Raw genomic sequence first — 6,780 nt, 5'->3', positions numbered from 1 at the left:
AGAGAGCCTCGATTGCCTGCCTTGTTAGGCTTTTATTGTAACAGCAGTTAGAGATGGGAAATTTTTCACTTCCATATTATACCTAAAATGTTTGGAGGAGAATATTCCATCATTAATCATAAATCAGGATGCCACACTAATTAGGTATGACCATAACCTATGTAATTACATGGTCATTGATTACAGATTACAAATTTTGGATGCCAGAAAGCACGCTGAAGTAGGCATTCAACTGTTAGACCTTACAAAGGCTGAAACTGAAGCTGAAGAGCGGATAAAGTACAACTTCCAGGCTAAAGCTGAACTTCAGTTCATTCCTAAATCTTGCCTTTGGCCAAAATGTCCAAGGGTCATTGTGTGGGCCTGAAGTAGGGCCCAACTGGCAGAACTTGAGAGGGAGGGAAGGGAAAAATTTGACCGTGGCTGTTAGTAAGGGTTTTGTCCAAAAACGCTGGCTAGAGTAGTAATGAGAGCTAACCTTTATTGAGACGTCACTATGTACCAGACACCAAGTTGTGGCTTTTTTTTCTTTTTTCCTTTATAACAAAGTTTTATTGTCAATTATTTATCTTAATAGTTTCAGAAAGAGGTAGCTCAGTCCAACATGATGGGCAGTTGGCCAATCTAGAAAAGCAAGTGTTCTGAATGCTAAGGATTTAATTTGAATGCTTTTAATACTTAGCCATCGAGCACTTCAAACATCGTCCAGAATAAAATGCATAATCTCCCTCCCTGCCACTTTAATACCCCACCTACCTCACTTCAATATGGAAATGTTGTCATTAAATATGATTCCCAGAGGAACAAGTTCTCCAGAGAGCACAGCCAAGAGGACAGTCCACAAAAAGAAAAACGGAAAACAAAACTCTGTACGATCACGTACTAGTCTAAGGAAACAAAAACCTTCCAATGTATTAAGAGATCAGTCCGGTTACAAATGCACTAATAGGCCAATGTGAAGAGGTTCTGGTGTCATCAGTGAGAAGGCCGGCCATGGACAAGATAAGCAGGTGCGGGGCCCCTGGCCCAGCGCTGTGTTCTCCCCCCGCAGGCACACACAAGAGCCCACGTTCCCCCTTCCCTCCTCGCACAGCTGCCCGCGGCTGGGCCAGACTGCGGGCTGTCTGACCCCCCGCAGCAAGCTGCCTTTTCGGAAGGGAGCTGGACCACGCCACAGTGAGGTCTGAGGTCAGATGGAACCAGATCCTCAGTGTCCACCAGCTGGGAGTCAGACTTTTCCCACCATCACGGGAACCCACGGGGGATGTTCCGCTCGGATCTCACACAGGCGGATCCCACGCACCTGTGCGCCGGCGAGTGGTCCTCTCTGAGCACCTGCTCCCCCTCAGTGGCTCTCAGCGCGGAGCTCAGAGCACCAACCACAGCCCCCGGGCAGCAGGGGCGGCGGTGACTGCACCACAGGCGGGACTTCCGGCGGCCGAGCCTAGTTCTATCTAATGAAATCCTCCAAGGATTGCTCATTTAGGCCTCATAACAGCCCTACAGGATGACTATCCTCATTTACTGATGTGGGAACGGAAGCTGGGTAAAGGTGAGTAGCCTGTACCATGTCACACTGAAAGGCCGCAGCAGCTACGACTTAAATCTGGCCCAGAGCTGTGTTCTCATCAGGACAGTGTTTCTCAGGTCTCTCAGATGGGAATATGCTTTTAAAAAAAATTTTTTTTTTTTTTAATTTTTATCCAAGAGCAGTAAAACTGCTTTGCACTAATTTAACTGCAGGTCAGGGAGCAGAAAGCACAGGGCTTACATTATGCCACTTGATAGTTGGCATTTTTCATGCCCATTACCTCATTTAATCAACACAACCAAATTGCTCAGCAGGGATTTTCTAGATTTTCATAAATGAATGAGGAAAGTGGCACAAAAGGACTGAGTGACAGTGATGGAATGAAACTCTACGTCCTTTGGATTTCTAGCCGGCATTTCTTCTACTGTGCATGCTTTCCCCCAAAACACTGAGAAATGGTTCCTGGGGAAATGACAGTGGGCGAGGGGATATCATGTCCTTTCTCCCCGGTCCTAATTCATTTCTCCCCTTTCTCTCTCTCATCCTCCACAGCTTCATGTCCACTGAATCAAATGTCTTTCCCGGTCTGTCTTCACTCCCCTGCTCCGCAATGTGTAAGAGAGAGCATTCACATATTTGCCAATTTTGAAAATACAGGTATACCTTGGGTTTGGTTGCAGACCACTGCAATAAAGTGATTTATAATCTTTTTGCTGGTGGAGGGTCTTGCCTTTAATTTGTACAAAACAACCCACAACAAACAAAAAACAACCACATCAAAAAACACAGAAAGCAAACAAACAAAATCATCCGTGAAGCACGATAAAGCCAAGTGCAATGAATGAGCGATGCCCGTTCTCATTTTACTGGTGAGGCTCAGAGTCACATTGTATTTACTTTCTGTTAAAAAAAATAATAAAGGCTGTTTTGGTTAATCAGTGAAGTGAACCCAGCTGTTGGAGTGAGATCTACTTGGAGTCTATAACACCTGGCCGAGATTTAGAATAGAGCTCTGTGAATAGGACTGATTGATTTAATGATTTGGCTTTTATGGAAGATGAACTTATTTTCAAGGTGATAACTACCGGTAATACTTGAACGAAAAACCCACGATGCAGCAATGCTTGTAATAATGGAGCATTTCAGTCTTTTCTAGCATGATAGAGCCTTAAAATAATCTAGTTCAATCTCCTCAAGGCTTAAGTAATTTAACCAAGTCACGGAGAGAGAGATGTGTGGAGACTAGCCTATTATCTTCTTGATTCTCGGTTATAGTGCTGCTTCTACTGTGTCATACATGCCACTAGTTACACAGTCATAAGTCTTAATGAACATTTACTGATTCCTGGTAGGATTTGGGGGTGGGGGTGGGAAGGGTGCCGCGGCATCAAAACAATCTGGGATTTGAATCCCAGCTCTGGCACTTGTGGGCAAAATCTTTGGTATTTCCTGAGTTTGTTTCCATAAGTGTAGAACTGGAACGACATGTACATCGAATAGCTATTGTGAATATGAAGGCAAATGAGACTGTGTGTATGATTTGATGAGCTTGGGCTCTGCCACATTACAGGCACTTTGGAAATGGTGGTTGTTTTTCTGGTATTATTAGGTTATTTGGCTTTGCATCTTATAAAATTGCCCTCAAGAGTCCATTGTGGTTTTATGAGTAGAATAACATCACAACTTACATTCTTTAGAATGGGACGCAGCCTGTATTGTAGCTCTGGTCTGAAATGCTATCTTACAAGTAGTAGATGGGAAACATGTTTTTTTTCTTAATGTACTTTTAACATAAAGCAATGCTAAAACTAATTTTGAGCCTGCTCTCTACTATATAAACTTTATACTCTATTATGTGTACAGCTAATATAAAAGATGTCAAATGTCCCTGCAATTCCCAGAACTTAGACAATTGCTCGTTGGAAGCCTCTGTGCTCGTCCTCAGGCTGTTGCCTACCTCGGGAATGGAATGTTCTCCTGTTCTGGCTGGCCAACTCCTGGCCATACCATCCACAGCGAGCTCAAACACCACCTCCCTCTCTCTCACCACATTGTCCTCTGTTTCTTCTGAACTGATGGATGCTTTTATTATCGTACTTACCGAATCATATTGTAATGGCTCCATGTCTGCGTCTCCTTGGATTCTGGGAATTCCTTGAGGCCGGGGCCCATGTTTGTCGCACCTTTCTGTTTAATCAAACTCCCAACCCTACCCAGCTCTCAGAAAATGAGCTGTGAGGTGGAGAAGGCTGCTGGCTAGACAGATGCTGCAGATGCCCTGGGTGAAGATGCCCTTTGCGTCCTGTTGGAAGCAAATGGTTATTTTTCTCTTTGTTCTTGTGGAGGGACAGGGTGTTGTGTGGTACAGGGAGACGGGATTTCCTGCACCTGGGATGGAGGTAGCTCAGAAGTGACATGAAGAAGTGGTTTCTGAGTATTTTGGAGAGAACATGGCAGAATCTGAACTTCTGTAAACAGGCATGAAGGCAGGAGGATGGCAAGAGATAAAAAGGGGCTCCATGTTAAAGAAAAAAATGATTTTCCTCCTGGAAATGGGAGTGAAACACCAGGTGCGAAGACGAGGGCCGCTGGAGAAGTCCCAGCGGGGGCCGCTCAGGTCCTGGTCCTGAAGAGAGGAGTGATCCTTGCGGTCTGGTGACGCACCTCTCACTCCGGGCAGTGCTTCCTGAACCGGGCCGGAGCTCCGAGGCACTAACGGTAATCCTATCCCTTCGCGCAGCTCCTCCGCCCTCAGGCCGGCCTGCTGATCCCTCAGGCCACCGGCAGGATTAGCAGGCCTTGAAGTGCCGCCCTGCCCCTGTGACTTCTCATCTCTACCCCAGACTGCTCTGGCAGCTTCCCTTGGCAGCTTATCACACAGCGGGACCCGCAAGGCTCTTAGGCCCTCAGGACCGCAGGGCACCCCTGGGGACTGGGCCTCTTGCTGGAGGTCACAGACCTAGAGAGTGATTAGAGGGAGCAGCTGATTGTCTCTCCCGCGAGCCTGCTGTTCCTGTCACATCCAAGTCCGCGGCTTGCTGGCAAGGGAACTAAAACCATGGCCCCGGTCTGAAGGGTGGCTGACACAGCTCAGCTATCTACTGTCCTCAGCGGTAAGCCCTGCAACCTTCTAGAAAAGCTGGACATTGGCAGTCGATACACAACGTACAGTTGGGAGGTAGCTGTGGTGAATCCCCAAGCCCCTCTATGTGAAACCTGTTGTAGGAATTCTGCTTTGCTTCGTCTAGTAACCTCATCGTACCTTTGGAGGAAGAATTCCTAAAAGCGGGTACTGAGGGTGAGCTCTCGCTGTGGCTCCGTGAGGGGCAGGCCACCCTGAGAGCATGTGCTGCGTGCCACCTGCATTCCTCCGGGGGACACCCCGGCGGAGGTGCTCCCAGCATGCTCCCACAGCTGCCCCCAGGCGGAGGTGCTCCCAGCATGCTCTGACAGCTGCCGTGGCCGGGCTCCCAGCTCCTGTGATCACATCTGGGCTCGGTTTTATGGCCCCTTACAGGACTTTATGTATTGGAAGGGAAGGGTGGGGGAAAGCTAGTAAATGCTCCTGTGGGCACTGGAGGGACCCGCCCTGCACAAGAAGAAAGAGAGAAATAATGACTTGCTCTCAACACGAAGCAGAGGGCATTGCTGCCAGTGATTCTGAAACATCTGTCTCGCCATCAGCCGTTTCCATCTCAGCATGTTTTATGAGGGGACCTTTATTACAGGGGGAGTTTCATTACTCCTTCGATCTTAAAATTAACAATAGGACCCTTCCTGCCATTCCGAATGGCTTAAAGTCTCCAGGGAACCAGCGAAGAGGAGAGCGCAGCATTGCGGCCTTTTGAAAATGTGCAGCGTCCCCAGTGCTGGTTGCAGTGGGCAAGGGTTTCTGAGGCGTGATAGCCTACATACCAGGAATCCGCTTTCTGTGTCAGTCTCTGGGAAATCAGTCTCTTTTCATTGACTTCCCAAAGATGGATTTGATGAGAGTTTTCATTTGAAAGGCAATAAGTAGGAGAGTTAAAGGAAGATACATTTCTAGCTTTAATTCTTCCCATCCTGAGGCATTACATAAAGGCAACCCTCAGCGATGCTGTGGGTTTGGCCCCACACCCTGCCATGAAGGGAGTAGGCATCTTTTTGCTGCTGGGACGGTTCAACCTTCATTGTAGCAGGTGCGACATCTGTAAAGCACAATACAGTGAGGGTGTGTCTTTCCAAAGCCCCAGACCTCAGCAGTGTTACTCCATCTCCCTCCATGTTCCTTCCCCGTTCCACACTGTTATAAAGCTATATTATGTCATATTCTAACGTTGATTCAACAAATATTGTTCAATACCCACTATGTGCCAGGTACTGGGGCAGAAGGATAAAACTAACTGACAACCAACAACAGTTTGACTAGATGTCTATGTTACCTGTCATGCACAGCTTTCTCTTGGGGAGATTTTCCTAATGTGCCCCTCCCCATCCCCCCCCACCCCTCGTGATTGCACGCTCTGATCCTAATATGTGGCTTCCCCCTTGCTGCGGCTGATTAGATGAAGGAGGAAACTTAATCCAAGGGAAGTTAGTTCAATGATTTGAAAATAGTGGGCCAATTTTTTTTTTTTAAATTGAGTTGATTGGGGTGACACTGGTTCATAAAACCATGCAGGTTTCAAGTGTACAACTCAACAAAACAACGTCTGCACACGGCATCTGGGCCCCTAGCTCCAAAGTCTCTTTCCGTCCCCATTTCCCCCACCTCCACCCACTCCAACCCCTTTCCCTCCGGCTATCTCCACACTGCTGTCTGTCTAAGTGATTATACAATATATATATGCTTCTTTCGTCCAGCCACCCCACCCCCTCCCCCTCTGCAAGCTGTTTCTATCAGGCGTGTCTCACATAAATTAGAATCGAGGCTGAAGAATGTACTGGCGACTTAAACCCAAAGTCTCCTGGAGTCAGAACCGGGAGAGCCGTTTCCGGGTTTCCTGTGCTCCCAGATTCTGAGGGCGGAGAGGGTCAGGGAAACGGCTCAGGCGAAGAGAACGGAGGGATGCACAGGGAAAGACAAAGCATGAGGCGATGAGGATAAGAGACTTCCCGACTCCATTTATAGGTGAATTAATTTGACTAGATTTCTATTTCTACAGCCTAGTTTGTATTTCCTGTGCAGAGAACGTCCTCAGTGACTGTTTATGCACAGGGCATTGTGTCCTCATTGCTTGGTGTGAACAGGAAGCAGATATGGTCCTGAC

Source organism: Pipistrellus hanaki, assembly GCF_964339955.1.
Source record: "Pipistrellus hanaki genome assembly, chromosome: 8".
Classification (NCBI taxonomy): domain Eukaryota; kingdom Metazoa; phylum Chordata; class Mammalia; order Chiroptera; family Vespertilionidae; genus Pipistrellus; species Pipistrellus hanaki.
Note: the sequence above shows the minus strand (reverse complement) of the source record.